Source organism: Acomys minous (genome assembly GCF_964271855.1).
Source record: "Acomys minous genome assembly, chromosome: 1".
In the NCBI taxonomy this organism is placed as follows: Eukaryota; Metazoa; Chordata; class Mammalia; order Rodentia; family Muridae; genus Acomys; species Acomys minous.
In genome coordinates, this window is record NC_140483.1 from 113,557,272 (window position 1) to 113,583,444 (window position 26,173).

The window sequence follows — 26,173 nt, forward strand, 5'->3', positions numbered from 1 at the left end:
TCTTTTTGCTGTGCTTTCCTGATTGCAGGTGATATTTCTCTCTCTCTCTCTCTCTCTCTCTCTCTCTCTCTCTCTCTCTCTCTCTCTCTCTCTCTTTCCTGGGCTGGACTCCTGGGTTTCCAAAATGTTCGCCTGCCAATAGGCCACCTGCAAGTTCCTCTCCTTCCAAGGCTGTTGGCCCTTGTGCATATTGATGTTACTCTTTGTGAATACCATAAATACAAAATGTCTGCCATATATTCTCAATCTTTTATGTTTGTTTGCTGTAATGTTGAGCACAGAAAATATCTGATGCAATATGGAAAAGAAAACATTTCCCATAACAGAACTTACTGCTTCATGTTCTATAAATAGCATTTATACTTGTAAAAAAAAGTATGGTTTCAAAGTTAAAACTAAGCAGCACCTTGTTATTATTAGATACAAGGAGGGAAAAGCTAAGTGGCATCTATGCATCCCTAAGTCAAGTGGTGGTTTCTACATTACCTTACTGTATAACGAGAAGAAGCTGGACTTCACAGATAATTATTAAGTTTGAAAAATGGCAGACCTTTATTAGATTAACTTTATTTCTTTTTAAATATATTTTATTAATTTATTCATATTACATCTCAATTGTTATCTCATCCCTTGTATCCTCCCATTCCTCCCTCCCTTCCATTTTCCTTTAACTCCCCTCCCCTATGACTGTGACTGAGGGGGACTTCCTCCCCCTGTATATGCTCATAGAGTATCAAGTCTCTTCTTGGTAGCCTGCTATCCTTCATCTGAGAGCCTTAAAAATATTAATTTAAGTCATATACTATTTTGAAGAGAATTTGGAAGAATGTATTAAAACAAACTAAGAAAGCACAGTGTCAATTCTCCTCATCCTGCATGCTACTATTTGAAATCACCTGGTTAGATAAACATCACCTCAGGATATGGGGAAGCCTGTGGTCAGGCACACTTGGAATTATCCCTCAGACATTTGGGGTTGTAGCAGAACCAGAATTATCTGAGCAAACTTATTTTGCAACATTCTGCCAAATCCCAAATGCCAGAGAATTTTGGCAGACTCCTTGATAATTCAGTCTGGCTTCTGCAAGTCATTTTCCAGACTCTGGGTTTTGTAATGCTACAAGCAAGCATGTTGAAAAGAAGCAAAACTGCTCAGATCTCTTCCTTTTCTTTAGAAAAATGCCAACAACCAAATATGCTCTCAATTTAACTGCAAGAAGATTCTTGTTCTTATGCCTTTGGTTTCATGTCACTGTTCCATGTTAAAGGCATGGTGGTATAAACTAAATTTATTTCCTGTTATCTGGCCTAAGTATGAAGAGAGAAGTTAAGCTACCAAACATACTGTTCAGGATTGCTCATGGATTAACCTAGGTAATCACACCATTGCCACATCAAAGCCTAGTAGGAACAGTGTACATTACATTCTTAGCATGTCTTTGGTGACATTGAAATGAAGATGATTTTGGTCAATGTAATAAAAAAAAAAGGTTTTCGGTCGACTGAAACAATGATTTGAGCACCAAATGGTGCAGAAAATTGTGATTTTAGTTACAAAATTAATTGCCCAATTACGTTAGCAGAATACTATCTTTAATTTAACAGAACAGTATCTTTAAAATGGTCTCTTTGGTTAGTGTTTACTCTCCTCCTTAGAGTATAGCCTTCTTCTACCCTGCAGTGAACTGGCTTGTTGTACAGACTATTCTCTGCCTCCTCTGAAGTCTTTCAGAGACAACAGGGCTGGGAGTGGGGGAATGGGGGGGGTGGGGGGGTAGGGGACTGGGGGGAGGTGGTATAGGGGTGGGGGCATGGAGGGGTGAAGGGATAGGGGTTAGGGGGTTGGGAGTGGGGCCAAGGGAGGGGCTAGGGTGAGAGTTTGGTGGCATCTTGTTGTGTTTCTGCCTAGGAATATCTGTATCACAACCTTAGTAAAGTGTGGACTTCTCCTTTGCTGAGACCATGGAACTTCCTGCTCCTTTGTGTTTAAGGTTTTCTTGGCTTTCTTTTCTATTTACTTTCCTAGATCTGACTGTGGAATATTCTCTTCTTCCCCCTTGCAAAACTATGCATCTAAGGTCAGTCGCTCTTACTGCACTTCAGTTTTTGTCTCCTGTGTCCCCACTAACTGAATCAAGGTGCAATTTTCAAAAAAGGGAGACTGTACTCATAAACTTTTCTGTATGTCCTCATTGCAATGTGATAAAGTGGCTGTATTTCCTGGATTGGGTTGAAAGGGTAAAATACCCAGCCCTTAGTGGTGGGTTGTTCTGTATTTGAGACTCATATTCTGCTGTAGTGAGGTAACTGGATCCAGAAGTGAACCTAGAGTTTCCTCTATGGCCCTAGCCTCTAATATAAGGTCAGGATGAATAATTCATTCTTTTTCAGTTTCCTCTTGATCTCTACAGATCTTTTTAAAGAAGTGATTTAGGTTATATCTAAGAGAAGCAATTTTGCAATTCCTAGGCATCAGAAACTGGGGGTTAAACATGACTCCCAGCAGCCAAGGAAGTTCTGCTTACAGCACTTGATTCTGAAGCTACTTTTGTGGAGTGTGGTTCCCATGTTAGGGCAGCTTGGAACTGGGTAAAGCATGAAACCTCTGATTGCTAGGCTTTGGAAAGAAAAAAGGATGATGATAGTCCCTTCATTCATTGTGTGTGTGAGTTTCCTCCATGAGTCTCTGTGTTCTTCCCTTCTAGATGGGATGCCCTACTTTATTCCTGTTGACTTAATCTCTGGAATGTATACTTCATATTGGGACAAATTTGAGTCCCAGACTTAAAAAAAACAGTATGACTTCAAACAGCTTTGCAGAAGTTGGTTTGGGTTTCGTGTTTGTTTGTTTTGTGTGTGTGTGTGTGTGTGTGTGTGTGTGTGTGTGTGTGTGTGTTTTACCTCAGTTTAAAAAAATGGGCAGATGGGCAGATAATCTGAAGTAAAAGATTCAGCTTCATGGGAATCATCTATGAAGACAATTCAGCTACACATGAGAGCAGGCATGGCAAATAACTGTTAAATTAAGCTTGAACAATGTCCTCTGGCTAAATCTATTTTATAAAAGATCTTCTATAGATTATGTTTTCATGGATTTTATAGCTTTAAAAAATAATACCAAATTGCCTCCAGAAAATTATAAAGAAAAGTGAAGCAAAAAGCAACCAGTAAGTATAAGAGACATAGACATCACTAGGCCTGGACGTAAATTAATTGTAGGAAGAAAATGCTTGGAGATGAGAAAGAATTTTATATGCTAAAATACAATTTTGTCTTACCAGTTAATGATGGTTATAAAATGGAAATTAAAGAGGAAGATAAAACCTGAACACTGACAACATGCTGTAGAAGCCCAACGTGTGTAGCAAGGAGGTTTGCAGAAGGTAAAACATAAGAAAGATGTGCTGGATTTGACTAAGTTATACAAATCTTCAAGATCAAAATTCAATATGCTGATATAAAATTAACACCAACTCTCTCTTCACAATAATACAATTTTCTTAAAATAATCATCCACTTATAGTAGCATTTACGGAAAGCTGGTTTATAAAAAATAATTATATTTTATTAAGACAATTGCTTATATCTGCCCAGTTTGCCATGCTTTTAAACACTTAGGACTCTTAACAGAGTCAAGATTTGTTGAAAGGTATACCTTTGTCAAACTTTAACCAAAAATTCTTTCACAGCTCAGTTTAAACTCTAGTCCTTCTTTGTGACTTGTATCATTGACTTGGATGTTTAGCAATCTAACCTGACTTTGTATGCAGGCAATGATACACAGCCTAAGAGAACGGTTAGTGTTTTACATCCTGCCCCATGTCAGTCAGGTTCCAGGCCATAATAGAACACCCCCAAAAGGATCCTGGAACCTCAGTAGTCCATTTGTCCTCATGATCAGAGAGACCCCAGAGATCTTATTTTGAACTGTAACAATTGCACTCCCTGTAGGAGAGGATTCTTGTATAGAGAAATATCCCTAATGTTCCCAAGGAGCAAGGCACTAGAGCATCCCAGTAGATAACACAACTGGTAAGGGAAATTATGAATGAACAAAGATGTTCCACCTAAGACCCCAAAAGTCACCTCTTAGAACCCCAACTGGCCTTGTGGGAAAAAGAAATTCGTTAGTTTTTGGTCACCCACATAGCCTTAACCACCAAACAGAAGTATAAAACAAAAAGAGCTATGCTAGACTTTAAGGGACAAACAGTAATCCAGTTGTTATAGACCATTCCGTTATCACCAAGTATCTGCTACTTACCAGACAGGTGTGACAAGCACACCTATCCCAGCAGCACCCAGATTAAAAGATTCAAATGAATTTCCTCACTTAAAAAAATATTTTCTCTGGCTGAAGCCCAAGCAGGATTTCAACCCCTAATTAGAAAATTCTTTCATTATCAGTTTTTAACTTTTTCCCAATTACTCTTTAATACACAAGTTCTGGTCATTGAAAAATCTAAAGGGGAATATCAGAGGACACAAGCCATGCATGTTATAAAGGAAGCTGCTATTTGTACACACCCATTGATCCATAACCCCTGTGCTTTATTAACCCCAATTCCTTCTGACACTCAACAGTTCATAGTCACTGATCTTAAAGACATCCTCTTTTGTGTCCCACAGTCCTCAGGTCTCATTTTTCATTTGCAGTTAGGCAAACTGATGAAAGAGCTTGGAATAAACAACTCTTTTGGACTGTTCTTCCCCAGAGTGTTAGAAATTGGCTCCATATTGTTGGATAGGCCTTAGCCAGAGACTTAAATGACTTAGCTTAAGATAAGAGAATGATCTTAAAATATGCTCATATTCTCACTTACAGAAGGTCAAAATCATGAGTTCTATTGTTTAGCCTATCTGACATAGAATACTGTTGTGAAAGTTTTGTTTGTACGTAAATATGTTTTTGTTTTAATCCCAGGTATGGGATATGGGCTCTGTTCCAGTTTGTCCACATCTGATAGTTGCCTCCTGAAAGAGCACATGAGAGAGAGAGAGAGAGAGAGAGAGAGAGAGAGAGAGAGAGAGAGAGAGACAGAGAGACAGAGAGAGAGAGAGAGACAGAGACAGAGAGACAGAGACAGAGAGAGACAGAGAGAAACAAACAGAGAGAGAGAGAGAGAGAGAGAGAGAGACAGAGAGAGAGACAGAGAGAGAGACAGAGACAGAGAGACAGAGAGACAGAGAGACAGGACAGGTCTGGGCGCTCCAAGAAAGAAGAAAGCTACTGGCATTCCCCACTATTCCTGGTTGCTATTGATGCAGTTTGATGAGGAGAAGTTGGAGATATCCTGAAATGAGGATTGAACTTACCCCAAGGAACCCAACAACCTCAACAGCAGGAAGTAGCTAAGGAAAACTATGCCCTTCTAAATTTCTCTCTCTCCTAACTGGTGTTGGAGAGTTGGAAGGTATTGGGGTGAAGAAGGGAGAAAGAGATTTGAGGAAACCAGAATAAAAATAAAAATTTACCAAGAAGAGACTTGATACTCTATGAGCATATACTGGGGGAGGAGGTCCCCCTCAGCCACAGTCATAGGGGAGGGGAGTAAGGGGAAAGTAGGAGGGAAAGAGGAATGGGAGGATACAAGGGATGGGATAACAATTGAGATGTAATATGAATGAATTAATAAAATATATTAAAAATGTAAAGTATGTCAACAGGATACTTAGCTTCTAAGTCTAATACACAATTATTGTCCCCAAAGATAGATATTATATCTAGGATTTATCTTAACAACGACACAAGAAGGTCAAATTCAATCCACCCAGAACCTTCTAATTAGGGTCTTTCTGAGACTAAAAAATCATCGTAGGTAAATTCCTGCTTATGACCTTATGACCTAGCTGTTATGTAAATATTTCAAGAGACATGATGACTAAATCCCACTTCTTGGGAATAAGAATATAAGGAGAATTGTGAAGAATTAAAATTCCCATTGATCAAGGTTCTGGTTTTGTTGTTACTACATCCTGGTTGGTCCTTTAGATTCTGTTTTTTTAAATGGCATGATGAGGTTCTGAAGGTTTTTTACCCAGACCTTCGGTTAAATCTATTAACCATTGTCCTCTTCCATAAGAGTCAGTCCAAACAGTAGTAGTATAAGTCTTTCCTAAAATACAGATTTAGAATGAATTTGGAAATGTCATATGAATTTGAGATTAAACAGAAAAATGCAAACTTCTCTCATTTTCACTTCAATGGCCTGTTTGAACTTTTCCTTCCTTTCTTCCATGGCATTCCCCCAGTCTCTTAGGGGAGGAGCCTGATGGTGATCTCTGATTTGGGTTTTTCTCTCTACAAAATACCAGGCTGTGAGTCTCTCTGTACCCAATCCCATCTGCTGTAGGAGGAAACTTCTCTGATGACACCCGGACAAGATACCAATCTATGAATATAGCAGGTATCATTAGGAATCATTTCATAATTGTCACCATCGTCATTATCACCACTAGGAATCACCACTAGGTTCAACCTTACAGATTCCAGAAAGTTCCCTCTGCACTAGATTACTACACTACAGACATAGGCCCCCCCACTTCTAGCTGTCTCTTCATGAACTCTCTCCCTCCATTTCTCCCTGTGCAACCTTAACTCCCCCATCCTATCCTCACCCTCTCCAGTCTTCTTGCATAATCTATTTTATTTTGCCATCCCAGGGAGATTCATGTATTCTGCTATAGCCCTCCTCTTTACCTAACCTTTCTGGGTCTATGGATTGTGACTTAATTATTATTTACTTAATGACTAGTATCTACTTATAAGTGTATACATAACACATTTGTCCTTCTATGTCTTGGTTACTTCACTCAGGATTATTTTTTTCCGAGTTGTATCCATTTGTCTGTAAATTTCATGATGTCATTGTTTTTAATAGCTGAGTAATACTTCATTGTGTAAATGTACCACATTTTCTTTTATTCATCTAGGTTGTTTCCTATGGTTGTTTATAATGGAGATGTATTTTGAATTACTAAATAGTGTTCTTGCATCATGCATAGGAATGGGAATGCACAGTCCATGGGGTCTAAGCTTTCAGACAGTTTTATTGATGTAAGTTTGTGTTTTGAGTGGTGGGATAAGTACTCAGTTAGAATAAGGTCCATCATGAAGGTGGAAGTGCAGATGTCAAGGCTGGGGAAATGACTCAAGAGGTAAAATGTGCGAGGATCTTAGTGCAATATTTAGAACACATTTTTTAAGTACCTGTGTATGATAGTATATAAGACAAGAGGACCCTTGAAACTTGCTATGCAGCTAGCTTAGGCTACTTGGCAGGCTCCAGGTTAGTGTGAAAAAGCCTGTCTCACAAAAACAAGACAGGCAGCCCCCCAAAAATTGACATTGACATCTGGCCTCCATACTCTGGCTTCTAAACACAAGTGTACACACATACAAGCATAAACGTGTACTTACACACACACACACACACACACACACACACACACACACACACACACACACAGGATAGCAGTTAACCCTTTGTGAAGGACTCCTTGGACAATGGCCTCAGAAGACTGAATCTTCCGGGTGGTTTGATTTTTCTCAGTTGAAAGGTCACAGATAGCTTCTTTCACATTGTGAAAACAATGAATGCACACTCTGAAGAAGTGGAGGCAGATATATTTCTTAAAATAAGACCCAGGACTTATTTTTATCCAGGAAAAGGCAATGATAATACTTTTGGTGAAGGCAATCCAACTGAGTATGCCAGTATAAATTTCAAGTAGCCATTTATCATTCAATCTTTCTAGAGGTGAAGAATGAGAGAAGGCAGTGCACAGGTGTTATTTAATATCACTTTGAAATATTTCCTAATTTACATAATAAAGCTTACTTATAAATTATGTTTTTCTAAATTATGGCCCACAATTTCATGCCAGAATATTAGGTTTCTATATCATGCAAGATTCACCCAAAGACAACTCAAAGATTAACATCACTTGTTGTTTGACAATGCTTTCCACACAACTTAATATCTGAATAAGCCTAATAAGTTGTTTCAAAGTTCCACAAGCACTTTTGAGATATTCCAGAGTCAGTTAAAATCAAAAGATATAACAAAGAATTGATGCTACGAAAGACTCTCAAATACCAAAGATCCTTAACTTTCCATAAAAACTTCATAGCCATAGTCACTCAAATGTCATGAAAATGACTTTTTAAAGGCATTGGCCATATGGCCATAGGGGCGGGGGGGACCCTACTTTTTCAATAGAGACGCTGAGCTTTTCAAAGTATACAAAAGCTTTTTTAAAAATCTGTTTGGAGTCAAGAGCAGGCCAGTTTTTGAGAAAACTTGTGAGCTAATCATTCTAATTTCAGAACAAATTCTAATTTCAGAATGGTGTACGTTTAGTATTAAGGCATAATTTTAAAAACATATGTAAATAATCCTCTTTTGATTCTAGCCAGCTTAGTCAAGCATGAAGCTGCTTTCATACAAATCTTCTACCTCGGTGCACAGACAGCCTCCTTGACCATTTGGGCTTTTGCCATCTACTTCCTCCTCTCATTTTGGAATAACTAGTGGTTTTACTTTAGTTTAAAAACTAATCTTTCACATCTTATAGCTGTATCAACTAAAACATCCTTTACATTCCTTATATAAGGACTGACTATTATTTCAAATGTTAATTATCATACTTTAGAATTTAAAACAACATCTAGTGGTAGCCCAGAAAGTAAGCAATTTTGAACTCTTTTATATCAGTGTTTGTGCATGAACACATTGTGTAGTTTTCAGAAACATGTTTCTTCATAATACAACTCTATTTGTCTATATCCCCACATCCAGGTACGGTAATCTTACCAAGTAGCATTAAAATAAGCATTCCACATGATAACATTAAATTACCAAATATTAAACTACAAAGCAAGCACAATGATGGAAAGTAAACTATTGGTAATAAAAATAGCTACCATGAGTAACTTAATTCAGCACTCATTTGTTCACTTGTACTAAGTGATAATATAGTAGCAAATCCTGCTTTCTCTTTTTTCATCCAAAGGCTTTAACACAATTACTAACTGTCTGTCTTCTTGCTTTTTTATGAGGATGTACCTGCTTCAACTCTGACATTGTGTGAAAGAAGGGACATTATCTCACCTTGTCTACTATTTCACCTTTTGCCCGTACAGATCATCATACATATAAACACAGTAGAACATTAGTTGCAATCATTTGCATGAACACATTTTATCACATAATGTTTTTCAGTCAGTGGAGACAAACTATGTTTTCCTGATGATGTTTGTAAGTAGGTGTTTTCTCTTCAGCATATGTATAATGGTCTAACCCTTCAGTAAGGTAAATCAGAGTTCACCATCAGGCTCCTCCCCTAAGAGACTGGGGGACCCAATGGAAGCCTGTCCTTAGTAGAGTGACACAGTCTTGACTTATCATAGCATCCCACAATAATAGCAGAGGTAGAATGCTTTGGGAACAAATAGACACACTTTAGTCTTCAACTTGAAAATGACTCAGACATTTCATAACCATATATTGCTACACAATTTTATATTTATAATATCTAATACGACACATTTTTAGTTTCTAAAAAGTATTAAAATTATGAAGTTTTTATTTATTATTTATTCATTTATTTTTAGTTTCGAAGTTTTTAAACACAAATTTCCAATTCATTTGCAGTCATCTAATAAACTTCTTCATTTAAGATTTATTTTTAATTATTTTATTTATTTTTCAAGATTATAATATAATCACACTTCTTCCTTCCCTTTCCTCCCTCTAAACCCTCTCTGACACCTGTCCTTGCTCTTTTTCAAATTCTTGGCCTCATTTTTTATTATTGTACACACACACACACACACACACACACACACACATGTATATACATACACGTTCCTAGAAATTATACTTGAGTTACTGATTGATTAAAGATAGCCAGACATGCCACCTTAATGTATGTTGCTATAATGCTAAAGGTGAAGAGCCTTGGAAAAAAGCAATACAAGGATTTCTAAGTTTCCCCCACCTTGATTTACCTAAGGACAGCACTTCTAATGGTCCTCCCCTGATATCTGAAGACAACTCCTATCACAGCAAAGGGAGCTTCGTCCACGCCTACTTAGATCTGTAATCATCCTCCTCTGTCCTCCTAATGTCTATATATGTTCTCAAATTTTTCCATTGCAGCCAGGTGGTCATTTGAGTGAGCTGTCTCTCATAATTCTTGGCATTTCAGTTCTTGATGCCTTGTTAGAGTCACTGTTTGCCAAGGCTAGGGAGATATGGCCCTGCTTGAGCAAGTAGGTCTCCAAGTGTATGCTTTGAAGTTTCAGCCTTCATACCACTCCTAGTTCAGTCTTTCAGCTCCTTGCTTACAGTTGAAAATGTAAGTTCTCAGCTTACTGTTCCATCTGCCCTGCCTGTGCCATCTTGAACACTAGCTCTCTGTAACCTCAAGCTCAAATCATTCTTCTATAGGTTGCTTTGAACATGGTGTTTTATCACACCAAGAGAAAAGTAACTAACACAGGCCATTTTGTTCATTTCGGAAGTGGATGTGAGTCACGAGTCCTTGCCACTTTCTATATTGATTTGCTTGCTGCTAACCCTAAATAAGGGCTTTCTGTATTTATCATTCTAATCAGGTTTGAATTATAAATGTGATCATCTTCTCAGAGGAAGAGAAGCACCCAAGGAAGTCCTAGTTAACCACTTGGTAGATGTGAGGCTTCTGTACAGACCCAACTCTCTGACTTCACATTGTAAAAGCTCTCCATCCCTCTGTCTTAGTTAGGGGCTCTATTGCTGCAGTGAAGCAACGTTACCAAAGCAAATGGGGAGGAAAGAGTGTATTTCAGCTTATGTTCCTGTATTCCTGTTCATTATTGAAGGAAGTCAGGACAAGAACTCAGACAGGGCAGAAACCTAGAGGAACAAGCTGAGGCAGAGCAGGTGGAGAGGATGTTGCTTATTGGTGTGCTCCTCATGGCTTGCTCATCCTGATTTTTTATAGAATCCAGTACCACCAGCCCAGATATGGAATCGCCAATAATGGCCTGGGTACTTCCCTCGAAATCTAATTAAGAAAACTTCTTACAAGCCTTGCCAAAGTACAATCTTATGGAGGCATTTTCTTAACTGAGATTCCATCCTCTCAGATGGCTTTAGCTTGTGTCAACTTGACATAAGACTATTTTTTTTTCAAGACAGGGTTTCTCTGTGTAGCCTTGGCTGTTCTAGATGTGCTTTGTAGGCTAGGCTGGCCTCGAACTCGAAGTGATCCTCCTGCCTCTGCTTCCCAAGTGCTGGGATTAAAGGTGTGCACCACCACGCCAGCCTGACATGAAACTACCCATCATTGACTTCCTTGCTTTGGAGTATACAGAGAGATGAAACCTTCAACATCATTCTAAATACTGAACTCCCAAACCTTTCTACAGCATGGTTCCTTACACTGCTAAGATGGCTAAATAAGCATACCCAACCGATCTAAGACCCTACCCGAGTTGAACAATGCTTTTTCTCCTTTGCTGCTTATTTATTATTACTATTACTATTACTATTACTATTACTATTACTATTATTATTATTATTATTATTATTATTATTATTATGTTGTTGTTGTTGTTGTTGTTGTTGTTGTTCAATACATGGTTTCTCTCTGTAGCCTTGGCTATCCTAGACTTCCTTAGTAGACCAGGCTGACCTTGAACTCACAGAGATCCTCCTGTTTCTGCCTTCTCAAGTGCTGGGATCACAGGGTTGTGCCACTGCACCCGGCTTCTTCCTTGCTTAATTATTAAAAGCTTGAGTATAATTCTAAGAATGTATCCAACATTTGGCTGTGAGTCTCAGCTTCTGTTTTGATCTCCTGCTGGGTGGAGCCTTTCAGAGGAAAGCTACGCTAGGCTTGTCTGTGAGCAGAACATATAGTATCCTTAATAGTGACAGGGGTTGGCTGTCTCTCGTGGGGTACGTCTTAATTGAACCAGAAATTGTTTGGGCATTCCCTCAATTTCTGCTCTCTCTTTATCCCTGCGTATCTTATAGGCAGGGTAAATTTTGAGTCAAAGTTTTGTGGGTGGGTTGTTGTTGCCCTCCCTCCACTAGAAGTCCTGTCTAGTTAGAGTCTGTCCTTTCCAGGCTCCGTGACCCCTGGTACTAGGATCCTCAGCTAGAGTCACCTCCATGTCCTCCCAGAAGCTTACACTATCTCAGGCCCCCATGATTTCTCTTCTTTTTGCAGGGCCCTCTGTCTTCCTGCTCACTATTTTCCCCAGGTCTTATCTCCACTTTCAGTTCTCTCTGCACTTCCACCCGGCAGCAGATCAAAACAGATGCTGAGACTCACAGACAAATATTGGGCAAAGTGTAGGGAGTCTTTTGGAAAAGTGGGGTAAGGGTAGAAGTATCTGGAGGTGACAGGAACTCCGCAAGAAGAGCAAAAGAGCCAACTAACCAGGCCACAGGGGAAAAGGAGACTCTTAGCCTTGATGACTTGATGGCCCTGGGTGGGTAACTAGGGGGTGGGTCTTTCCTTTTATAAGGAGTAGGAGAGGATGGATGGAAACAGGGAAGAAGGGTGGGACTGGGAGGAGAGAAGGGAGGAGGCTATGATTGGGATGTTAAGTGAATTAATTAATTAATTAATAATAAAAGAATATATCCAATTACTTCCATCCTTTTGCTAATATACTTTACTAATAAATTGTCATAGACAAATTAAAATTTTCTCAACCTGGCCACATATATTGAAATTGTTTTGGTAAAATTCATTCCTTTCTCTAAAAATGGTAATGGTTGTAGAAATTTATATGTGGGAAATTTGCTAAGTTTCTAAATAGAAGAATTGCAGACTAAGTCCAAGCAATCCAGACCCAGGCAACCACGCAAACTGGCTTAAAATCACCTGTCCAAATCAGAAGCAATCCCCATATCAAGGATATGTGCACTCTCACAGTCAACTAACTCTGGGTGGCATTTGACTGTTATTTGGCTATATGTTCCTTTAGGCAGATAGCATTAGTATATGATACACCCTTCCTCATTTTTCAACCTTGTGAGCTGATTGACCAAAACGTGTAAATCACTGTGATAGATTTATAGAAGAACCCGGAGCACAAGGTCAATTGTGATGTTTTATCAAGAGAGGGAAAAGCTAGAGTTTGGGGAGCTTACTATCCATTTCCCCATGCACACTTTTTACATACTTGAAGTTCTCTAAAATGATCTGTTGAGAGGAACAATATCTCCATCTTCTCACAATATTGTCGACTGAATAAGCTTATTTACTTCCAGCAAACTCTTGGTTTTTGTACAGTTGTAGGTGGACATAGACCTGACCTTTAAGTGACAAGCAAATGGAATGGGGTCCTGCAATAACCTAATATGATTTGAGATAGTGGACTTCTAGACTCTTTGGAGTTAGTGAACCCGTTTCTCTGACCTACTTCTGTCTTCTATAAATAGCATCAGATCATGTTGTTGGGGAAAGTTCTCTGAATCTATTCAGATTCTCAGAGCTTCCAGATTTATGAATCTCTCTTTTTGTGTTTATTTTTCTCTAATCAAATAAATGTCACCAAACTTAGTGGGCCTAATGCTGTTAGCATATTTGGTGAAACTATTAGATAGATGCATGCATCTATTCACCCACTGTCTTCTAGAGGCTCTTGTCTTCTAGAACTTTGAGCAACCCACTAAACCCAACTTTACCTGGTCTGGCTGGACACTTTCCTATAGAGCCAGAGGCTCTCCTATAGAAGCCATCACTGTTTCTGTCATGACTTTCAAACAAAAATTGCTAAAAGAGTCTAAACTTTCCCCCAAATACCAGGTAGTTTAGCTTTAAAATTAATCTTAGTTGTTTAGGGGTTAAGATGTTTTTAGGTCTAGAAAGATGTTTTAAGTTGATAATGGCAAGATTTAATAGGTATTGATTTACATTCAGATTTTTAGATGCACCAAGATAGGAAAGATGTTTTCCTCAAGGCTGTCAAATACAAATAGCCAAAAACACTAAGAATGTAGCGTCTATATAATTCCTGTTTGTGTCATGGTTCTTCTTGCTATAGGTATTTTATTGCATATATGTATAACAATATAGATGTATATGTGAAAAATAAAAAATGTTTAGTTAAAAAAATAAAATCATGATTGTGATCAGTAAATAATTAGAGAGAAAATGAACCCATGGCCTCAGACATGACAAGAAAAGAGTGAAAATATTATCATTCTCAGATTAGTTTACTTTGGAAGTTAGAAAAATGGACAAAATGAGGCTCATTATGCCTGGAAGTGTCATGCTACCTGTGTACTTTATAGCCATTGGATGCCAATTCCGGACCACAGTGTGATCTTTGTGTTAGACATAGCGCTGTACACCATGTTCTATACAACTGTAAATTAGAACTCACTGTCTGGGAGATTGTCTTGTTCACTGGTGGATGTTTGTGCAAGCCATTGTGGCAGGGAAGCTGTAGCCATGTGCACAGACAATGTTATGAAACATCTTCACATGCAGAGTGAAGTTCTAAAGTATGGATTATAAATATGATGGGATATCTACAATGCTTTGTGATAAGAGGTGAAGTGAGCACTTAAATAAGTGTAATCTTGGACTTGTTTATTTCATGACACCTAAAGTGCACTTTATCAAAAAGTAAAATGGAGAAAGAAAAGAAAAACACAGCATTCCAAAGTCAGACATTGTCTACGCATGGAATGATTGTGTTAATAAACTCTCACATATATTACACATTTTTAGGTTAGTTTAACTGTTAAGTATAAGATTTTACTACTTTTCAAAAGAAACTTACACTATAAAAGGAGAACTCTCTAGAAGGATATCTGACAGCATGCATTTATATAGAGAATGAATATGATTGTAGACTTTGAAAGTTTGAAACAAATATGTAACATCTAGAAAAATTGCAAATGAGATTTTATGAGCATTGATTCTATCTGTTAAAAATATACAACTTGAGACTTTTGTAGGTAAATGGATAAAGTTGGAAACAGTTATTATATGTGAGGTAACCTAGACCCAGAACAATTGCCTCATTTGTGGATATTAGTTTTGGGTCTTTGGACATGTGCATTTCAGATATTTGAGATATACATAAGGGTCAGTTTTATCAAGGCTTAAGGGGGAAATAATGGGACAGGAATTATTAAACTGGGGGTAGGAAGAGAAGAGGGCAGGGGAAAGGAAGGAATGAGGAAAGGAATAAATACCACCAAAAACAATTAATGTGAGTCGCATGGATACCTACACACACACACACACACACACACACACACACACACACACACACACACACACACACAGAGAGAGAGAGAGAGAGAGAGAGAGAGAGAGAGAGAGAGAGAATGTAGTCACCCTATAATGGGAAAGTGGTGCCCTTTTGAGACAACAGAGGCTAATGAATAAAAAGCCTAACACCAGGAATAGTTTACTTTGAAGTCCAATGAGTTCCCATAGGGCCCCTAAACAGTACAGGCTGTTTCCAGTGCTCTGTGTTAATGGCCATTCCTTAATAATAAGACACTAATGTGTTGTATATGCTACCAGAAGAGAAAAGTAAACATCACTCTCACCCAGTTGTGAGCCCCAATGGCTATAATAATGACTGGTCTGGAAAGATATGCCAACTGGTGCAAAGGTGACATGAATGTCATGGTGGTAACCAGCTGCATCTCGCAACATTCATCGAAGAAGTTTCCACTTGCCGTAGATGGTGATTAACGCAGTGACTAAAACTATTTAAAGTGCAGAAAATAAAAAATGTAGAATGCTCAGCATAAATGAAATATGTATGTCATACTTTCTCTTCTCCCATGGATCATGAATCATTGCAGAAAAGAGAGTGGAAACTTTACAAGAGCCAAAGGCAGTGGATGAATAAAAATAATGTTCTCAGGACACAGCAGTGCAGTTGCACATATGAACTCATAGCAATTGAGGCCATATGTCCAAGACCTCTGGATACTCAAACCAGACCAAAGGCTAGCATTGCGTTCTTGTCAATGGTAAGCTGCTGGGATAGGCAAACATTTTTTTATAAGAGTGTAGCCCCTGGTAAGTTGACTGCTACCCAGTGGGAAGCCACACATCCAGGAAAATTTGTGTAGTCCATATTGATAGAGGAAAAAAGACACAATGTTGGGTGGATGGGGAAGAGAGGGTTGAAGGGAAGAGTTGGGGAAAGAGAGTAAATATTACCATTATACATTGTATGAAGTTCTCAAGGAACTAATTAATTTTTAAAAAGCCCAAAACCTCACATTATTTTTCTTTTGTTGAAAAGAGATTTTTTTTTCATATAATATATTCTGACTATGGTTTCTCTTCCCCTGACAACTCAAATATCCTCCCCACCTTTTATCTCTTCTGAATTTACTCCCTTTCTGCTTTTTTGTTAAAAGGCAAACAGACATCTAGATTATGATGATGATGATGATGATGATGATGATGATGATGATGACGATGATAATAATAATAATAATAATAATAATAATAATAATAATAATAACTACTTGAATAGGACAAAACAAACAAGCAGAAAAAAGTCAAAGAAAAGTACAAGAAACACATATAAAGCCAGAGGTACACATGTTTGTACAAACATATACACACAAGAGTCCCATAAAAACACAAACCTGGAAGCTATAATGTATATACAAAAGACCTATAAGGTTAAAAAAGAAAAAAATGCCCTAGCAAATCATTATGATATAAAGAATCTCCAAAGATTATGCTGAGTTTATTTTGTGTTGGCTGTCTACTATTGAGCATGGGGCTGCCCTTGAGAGTGGTTTGTATCCCCAGTGAGACACTGTTGGAGAAAAATACTTTTTCATTTGAGAGTGGCTATCTGGTTAGGAATGAGGCCTGTCTTCATTTTTTCCTGTCAGTTCTGAGACTCCATCTGGTGAAGGTGTAAGACTGAGACCTCTAGAGAGATCTCTAGTCTATTCCCGGAGTCCCCACTAAGAGACAGAGTCCATTGTCGATGCAAATGCATAGGAATAGGAATTTATTGAGCCATCGCGATGGGGTCTGTCCAGCTCTTTCAAGCTACAGAACCCGAGAAAGAGAGGCACAGGCCTTTTATAGGTTTTAGACAAAGAAATGAGTTTTACAGTATGTGATTGGTTGGCATTTGGGTAGAAAAGTTGCAAGCATGGAGTTACAAGTCTTGGTGTTTGGTGTTTGGATAATGGGTGGAGGGGCAAGCTGACCTATGGGAAAGATTGGTTGAAGCAGTCACAGGGGGCGTTTAGGAACTTTTTTAGTTGGGAAGGGGTAGTGGAAATTTTAAACACAGCTGGTTGTCCTTGAGTCCAGCTGGACTCTGAGCACAGACTGAGACCTTGAGTCAAGTTAGACTCTTCAAGGTTTTTCCTGTCCCTGCCACACACATACAGTAATCTGATATCTGTCTGTCCTTGGCTCAAGCTGGACCCCCTAGAAATGTACATGCTTTGGCCTTAATGGGGGGTCTTTAAGGGGGCTGGTTCCTTCAAAGGCTTATGCAGGTCCTGTGCATGCTGCCACAGTCTCTCGGAATTTATATGTGCCTTGGGCCTGCTGTTTGGAGGTCTTGTGTCCTTGGTGTTCTCCATACCCTCTGGTTCTAACATTCTTTCTGCCTCCTCTTCTGCAGGATTCCTTGTGCCCTAAAGGGAGGAATCAATAGAGAAATCCTACTTTGTACTGAGTGTTCCAAGGTGTTCTTACTCTCTGCACATTGTCCAGAGGTGGATATCTGTATTTGTTTCCATCTACTGTAGGAGAAAATGTTTCTGATATGGCTGAGCAAGATTCTGATCTACAAGTATAGCAGAATGGGAGTAATAGTCATTTAGTTGCTACGTTCCTTTAGCAAAACAGTGGTATTTGGTTTTCCCCTGGGTCTACCCAGTCTCAGGTTCTTAGACACTTGAACAATGTCTGGCGTAGTCTTAAATCAAATCAGATCTTGTTGGTTACTTTCATAACCTTCTTGACACTATTGTACAAGCATGTTTCATGCAGGTCATCATAGCAGGCCAAAGGATTTGTAGCTGGGTTGATGTTTACCTTTCTCCTTTGGTAGCGTGCAGATACCTTCCGGTATCACAAGCACTAGTCAATAGGGATGAAGGCTCTAGGTAGGTGCCAGCTGGACTTCTCTGTGTTGTGTAGGTTTTGTGTTCAGCAACGTGGCTTTACCATCAGCTTGTGAAAAGCAATAGCTTTGGCAATAGCCTGGATTTGTTTGGGGGAGTCCATAAGGCCCCTTTGCCAACAACTAACTTCATTGGCCAACAACTAACTTCACTGTATCTCATTCCCAGTACTAGAAGCTTTATTTAAAAGAAAAATGTGATCTCTGTAAAAAATTTAAATGAGAAGTTTCATAGATATTAATTCTATTTGTTAAAAATATACGACTTAACAGCTTCTAGGTCAGTTTTCAATAATAAATGATTGGAATAATTACTAGTTGAATTTCCAGAACAGAATAACTTTGTAGTCGATGAAAAATCAGTATGAAAATCCTGTTAGTTCAAACAATGAGATACTTATTCCCTTTCAGTTTGCATATATTTGATTAAGTATCTTTCTCAACAATGATTGTCATTAAATACAAATTCAAAATAAATACAAATTAAGACCAGTACTTCTCCATGATACAAAAGAAATACATAGAAAAGTATCGATGTATTGTTTACCATCCAAATTTCAGTTTTAAGTAGACCAAGAAGCCATTATGGTCTTTCTGATGAAGAAGCTTATTTTTCCTCCATTATCTTAACATTGGAGTTCTGTGTAGAGGCTCCTTCCATGATACAATCAAAGAATCCCAGGTGTATTAAAGCAGTTTGGGCAGCTGATACAAAATATGTAAGACTGCATATTATTCTAATATATAATGTCATATGTAACTCATAATTCTGAAGGTTTGTGAGCTCTGATGAAGCCTTGAGATATTAATGGATAGTGTCACAATGGTGGGAGGACCCCAAGAAGAAGTCACATGGGGAGACGAGAACCCAAGAGTGGGAGGGACCAGGCATTTTTATAATTCCCTAAGAAGATTAACTCTACAAGGACAGGCATTACCCAATAAGTTACCTTGCACGAAACTATTTTCTTCAAGGTTCTGCCATTCCTCCTGACAATGTATGGGGAACCAAATTTTCAGTCCATGGACTTTTGAAGGATTACTAATACCCAAACCATAGCACTATCCTTGTTGACTCTCAAGGCTTTACCATTCTTGATATTGGCATTATCTTTATCCAACCAGTATAAACGCTTCTTAAGAGCTTTGCTGTGGAAGCAGCACTAATGGGTGATGGGCAGGACTGGATTCTCTACTGTCCAAAAGCATCACTCACAAGATCATTGTGTTTACAATAGAAAGTTTGGAAGACTCCACCTGAACAAAAACACCAAAGAATGTCCTCCATTACACAACACATGAAATAAGCATCTTATGATGCTAGCCAACAAAAGCACAGATCACCATGTGGTGCTCCTGTCAGAGACTAGAAGTAGATTATAGCCATGAGAAAGAAGTCAGGAAAATCCATATTACAGGGCATTCTACAAAACAACTGATACAGATTCTAAAGTCTTTCCATTAAGTAAACCAGTGGGGGAGTCATTTCAGACTGAAAAAAAAAATCAGGAGCAAAATGCAGCAGTGGTCTTTTTCAGATTCCAGATTAGAAATAATGAAGAAGCATAAGAGATATTTGGGAACAATTGTGAACAACTAGGTATGCACTGTGCATGAGAACACATTTTATGATACCAAATACCCAAAGTGTAAATTACATAAAGCAAGGAGTGGCTAGAAATGTCATATAAAGTAAATCTCACAATTTATGGTTAGTGCACTGCATAGAAGTTGGCAACTTGCATTCAATAGGCTAAGTGTTCTGAATAGTTGAGACTTTAAAAAATAAAATGAAAAAGTAAAGAGCATATCCCTATGTAACAGTTTTACTATTGTAGATTTCCCCTTGGTTGGCACATTTACAAAATGGTTTATTGTATTATTTCCATAAACCTTCTTAAAATGCAAAATAATGCTAGTTCTTCTAGCCAATCTTCAGTTTATATCTATAAATTAATTTTAAAGGCCTGAGGCAAGGAGCTATTCCACTGAAAATGGGAAGAAGAAAGAAATTTCCATTAAACTAGTGTCTTCCAGATACAGAAGAAATCTTTGAAGAAAACATAACTTCCATAATATATCTTTTCTATGGAATTAAATCTTCACAAGCAATATAACAGCTGTGATTTTAAATGACTTTGCATGTTCTGACTAATGTCTATGGAAATCTGCCCCAAAGCAAGCAGTGTTTGAAAGGCCAACAACCTTATGAACTTTAGGCACGATTTACATTTGATAGGGGGAAAATCCTATACTATCACCAAAAGTAATAGCCAGCAAGTTTTTCAAACACTTGGGTATTTGTTATCCATCTCCTCACGTTCTGTCTTACACGTCTGAGGCTATAGTGATCACTACTGTGGCCTATGAAATCACCACTTCTGGTTTTCCATCTGGGTGAGGTCTTTTTGTGCCTGCCTCATTCTCAGATCCTCTGCTTCCTTTTTTTTTTTTTTTAATTTAAAAAGACATTTTATTAGGGAGCTAAATGAATAAATACTGAAAAAGTCCACATCTTTAAAGTTATATAATATTAAGAAATAATGGTAAAGAAAACTGACAGTAACAAATGCCATAAAGTAATAGAACATAGAAATAAAATACAGACCTATATAGGAAAAATTATAAATGCATGCATGTGCGCATGCGTGCACACACACACACACACACACACACACACACACACACACACACACACAAAGATGAAGCAATGTATTGAATTCTAGAAGGGAAAATTTTGATTCCATTTCCTTCTTACTCCTGATTCCTTAATCAGGTAGAAACCTTGCTTCAGAAGATTCCCAATAGGATGATTGGAGAATTTCAAGCATTCCTTAACATATCATTATTTTGAGGATTAAAGTGTTTTTAAGTTTTGTCACCTATTATTTTGAACCTATAGCATATTGAGTTAACTATGCTTTAAATCATTGTAAGTTTTTCCAAAACATCTGTTTGCTGATTGTTTTGGTTTTTGAATTTTGACTTCATTGAAAAGAAAGGTAGAGAGAGAAGGAGGAAGGGGAAAGGGAGGTTTTAAAAAATGGAGAAAATTTTGACAGTAAACTTTACAATATTTCAGATGAGATTCTTACATGCATACCAGGTGTTTTGCTGTTGTTCTATGGACACCAGAAAGCACGATTTTGAGGTCTGTGGAGAAAATGTTTTTGTGTGTCTGCCTAGAAGAATGCTGATTAATAATGCTATATAGATAGCTGGTTTTCCAACACATTTCAGAGAAGACAGTAGAGAAATTGCATAGTGGGGGGTCTTTGTAAAAACTTTATTCTACAAAAAATGTCTTTATTCCCTGAGAAATTATCTGTGACATGTGCCCAATGGGAAGAATTACTAGCTGCATATGTGTGTCACTTAGGAAGACTGGTGTTATGATCAGAAGGGCACTGCCCGTTCTTAGCCTCACTGTGAGGCACCAGCTCTGACTTCCATCACCAAATGCCTCTGGTACAGAAGAAAGAGTAAATGTTCTAGAAAATTTTCCTCTTTTCATTCTTAAAATCTCAGAATGAGTACTTCAGTGACAGCTAGTCAGATCAAAGAGGTGTTTCATGCTTTATACAGAAACCTGAATTTGAATAAGTATGCTTTTGGATTCTTGAGAAGTATCTAAAAAATATCATTGCATTAAGTTAAAAAAAAACATTTGTCAGAGCAAAACAAGGTAGAAGTTTTGTAATAAAGGTTCTAATATCTACGGAATCTTTTGAGGAGATTAGCACAGCTGCATGTATTGTCATATTTTTAAGTACTCCAGCATTAACTAGTTCTTACCACTAACTGTGTATCCAGAAGCAATAAATATCTGCTAATGACATCTTCTTAGCACTTGCGTTAGCAGTGACTTCAGGGTTAGTTCTCAATATGTTTTCTCCCACTAAGTTCTTTTTTAACAGATGTGTTTTACTTGGCTATTGTCCATGCAGTGCTACAATCTGTTTCTAGAACAGATAAAGGCATCCCCATCACTTATTGAAGGACAGAGTAATTTCTGTAAAATAAGACATCTAAATTTTTCAGCATAAAGATGAGTCTGGGGGAAGGGATGGGCTACAGTTGTGAGTACCAGTTATACGCAAACAAAGCCAGCATTTTTCCAACAAAAGACATTTACATTAATTTATTTAGAAAATCATTCAATAATTGTTGAAAAGCACATGGACAGTAGAGTCCATCTTAAGGTATTTTTTCAGTAGTATTTTCAGTGCCTTGCTGCTGTTTCCTGTGTGTTACCTTTGGCCTAATACAATGAAATGTTTGTACTGTTTCCCTAGAGTATCAGATCTTGAAAGATTCCAAGCTGCATATGAAACCCAGGAAGATCACTAATTTCCCTCTGAGCTATCAAACCACTGAGTTGACAGCACAGACTAGGTGCTGCATGCTTGCTGCAGAGAGAACCGGCCATGCAAGCTCCACTAACAATAAGGTCAAATAAGACATTCTTCTAAAACTATTAATAAGAGAACCTAATTTGAAAATAACTGATAATATTTGTGAAGAAATAACTTGAAGCTGGTTTTGAAATAACATGATCACACTTGTTCCTTCTTTGTGGACTGATCTGCTCCTAGTCTAGTTGGAACAGCTCTTCTGGTTTGCTAGCCTCACTCACATGATTGGGGACATAGATGTCTCAGTTGGACTTCTTATGTGAAAAATGAGTAGAGATTGCAATTGGCACCTGTTACAATTATTTTAATAAAATTGTGTTTGTTTCTTCTGACTTATTTCTTAACCTAGTCATCACAGAAATAATTGAGATTCTGTTATAACACAAGGCTTCATAACACAATCTTGAGCAGTTTATGGCTGTTGTTCTTAATCCTCTATGCTATTTATTCTTACTCCCAGCAAACATCCGAGTGATACTTGGACTTTGTAGCTTTCCTTGGCTCCAGCTCCTTCCTCCTTATCGTCCTTGGACTTCTGACTGTGGTTGAATCCCCTGGCTGAATGCCCTACTTCCTCTTCTAACTAACTCCTCCTCATTGGCTGGCAGGAAGTCCAGCCCTATTCTCTCCCCTGCTCATTGATTGGCTGTAAGTTGCTTTGTTGATAAATCAGGGAGACAATTGGGAAGAAGAGTTTACACAACATTTACACAGGAGATCAGAGTTTAAACTGCAAAATAATCTTGTGTCTATAGGCATCAGAACACAACAGTGCTCTAAGAAGTATTTATAGATCTGCGTCAGCTGTGGGTAAGGTATTTGAAGTATGCACTATTTATATTTTAAGGCTCATTCTTGGGAAAATCATAGATTACCAAGCATGTGCCTGAGTTCAAACAATTCATCTATGATGCTAATCTTTACAGTCAACTGCCTAGCTTTATGATCACTGCAAAAATATATCTTTGGCAATGTCTATGAGAGTGTTTACAAGTAGATTTAACTAAGGAGGAGAGCCAACTCTGAATATGTGGAACAAGATCCCTTAGACTGGGGTCCCAGACAGAATGAAAAAGAAGGAGTGAGCTGAGTGCCAGCATTCCTCTCTCTCTGCTCATAGAAGACTGATGTGACTAGATGCATCACACCCCTGGCTTCTGCCTTTCCCCCGCCCCCATGATGGTTTGTATCTCTTAAATTTGACTCAATATAAACCTTTCCCTCCCTAAACTACTTTTCCCAAGTATTTTTTGACACGGGAAAAAGTAATAAGCCAACATTGTAACTTACAAACATGTATGTACAAATATATCAAAACTGAAATTGAAAAATAATATATATATACATATATATTTCTATGAATGTTATTTAATTGAAATATTTTCAAAATATCACTCAAGCATCTAGAGCAGATAAAGTGAAACAAGTAAAACCTATAATTAAGAGAAAGAACCAATAGCAAACCCTCCCCACACTCTCCTGGTAGTACTTCCTCCCAGTGTTCAAATCTCCTATCTTCATAGGTTCTTATCAAACAAACACTCTTAGTCAAGTCACTAAATACATATTCATTTCCCCACCCCCACAGTCACATAAATTCACAAACAATTATGAACCTATACATTTACTGTGAACTTTCGTTATGACCACTGAGTCTTAAAAGTATAACATTACACTATAGAAGAAGTCCAAAGAGAGAGGAAATAGGGTAGATAACAGTTTAATCTTATAGTTCAGATATGTGGCAAAGCAGATCTGAAGATAGAAGCATAAGAGCAAGAGAATTTTTTAGATTTTTTTATTATAAGTCTTTTTTCATATACTATGTTTTGATCATAATCTTTCTCCTCCAACTCCAACCTTCTTACCTACATTCTATGTTCTTTCTCTCTCTCTCAAAACAAATGGAAAGCCAAAAATTGGAAACAGCCTAGATGTTCTTCTATTGATAATAAGTAACGAGAATGTGGTATATACAGTGGGATACGATATAGCTGTTAAGGAAAAAAATGAAAATTTCAGGTAAATGGATGAAACTAGAAACAATCATGTGCATGAGGTAACCCAAATCTCAAAAGACATATTTCATGCTTTTTCTTTTGTGTGGATATTAGCTTTTAATCTTTTCCCCCAATTAATTAATTAATTAATTAATTAATTAAATTTACACCCTGGTAGGAAGTTCCCCTCCCTCTGCTCCCCCTAGTCCCTCCCTCTTACCTCATGCCCTCTCTCCGTATGCCCCCTCCCTTTCTCCTCAGAGAAGAGCAGACCTCCAACAAATATCAACCCACTTTGGCAAATCAAATAGGAATTGGTGCATCTTTTTCTATTGTGGCTAGGTAAGGCTGTCCAGTTAGGGGAGAGGGATCCAAAGGCAAGCAAGCTTTTGATATGTGTGCTGAAATCCAAATAACTATAGGAGTTAGAGGATGAGGGGAATCTTCCAAAGACGGAGAAAAAGAGTATAGTTTCATAATAGATAAAGGGGAAACTAGAGTATCAAAAATAAACACACAGAAGGATTGGAGGGCTGGGTAAAGGAGAGTATTTTATTTCATTTTATTTTATTTGTGAAGCAGGGTCTTGTTATGTAGCCATAGCTGACTTGGAGCTTGCTATGTTGACCAGGCTAGTCTTGAAATCACATAGGTCTACCTGCCTCTGCCTCCTAAGTGCTTGGTGTAGATGTGTGACACTATATCTTACAGTATTTTATTATTTTTAAATTATGTGTATATGTGTGTGTTTGTGTGTCAGTATGTGTATTGTGAGTGACTATACCCTTGTAGGCCAGAGAGGGCATTGGATCCCCTGGAGCTGAAGTCACAGGCAGTTGTGAGTTGCCTGATGTGGGTACTAAAACCAAACTCAGGTCTCCTGGAAGATCAGGGCCTGGTAACTCTGCTCTAAAGAGTAGAAAGTTTCCTGGTAATAACCATGACTTGCAACTCACCAGGATCACACTGATATTGTTGTCTTGAAAGAGTGTGCTGGAGCCTCCATATTAGAGATGTGGTGGTAAGGAACACAGAGTTTTTAAGTGGGCCACTGAGAGTAATGATGAATAGAATGCATCCATACATTCATTTATTTAGAAATTAGCAAACAAGTTTATTATTATTATTATTATTATTATTATTATTATTATTATACACATATAACACATTGTAAGGAAGTCCCCATGCCCATGCTTGCAAAGTGCTATCTGTCCTTGATTTAACAACACATAGAAAGCTGTAATGGCATTCTTTGATGCTGGTTGATTTCTGACGATGCTTTGTGCTACATACAGTGTGAGTTCTATGGTCTTGAGTCTACAATTACCTCTGTGTTATGACTGCAATCTTTTGATGGATGCTATTATCTGTGGTATTCTTTGTCTATGGCTCAAGGCTCACGCAAGCTCCAAGAAAGCCATACTAACTCATACCACAAATGTGTCTGTATCTGTGTGCAGATGGATTGCTGTTCTTCTGGGAAAGAAATGGCTCAATAAAGGGGACTTGTTTAAATGTCTGGCACTTCTCCTTGGGTAATTGTTTGGTTTCAGGAACATAGACTAAGTCTGTTTCTGACAGTAAGGCATTTAAAGGGAACAGCAACTACA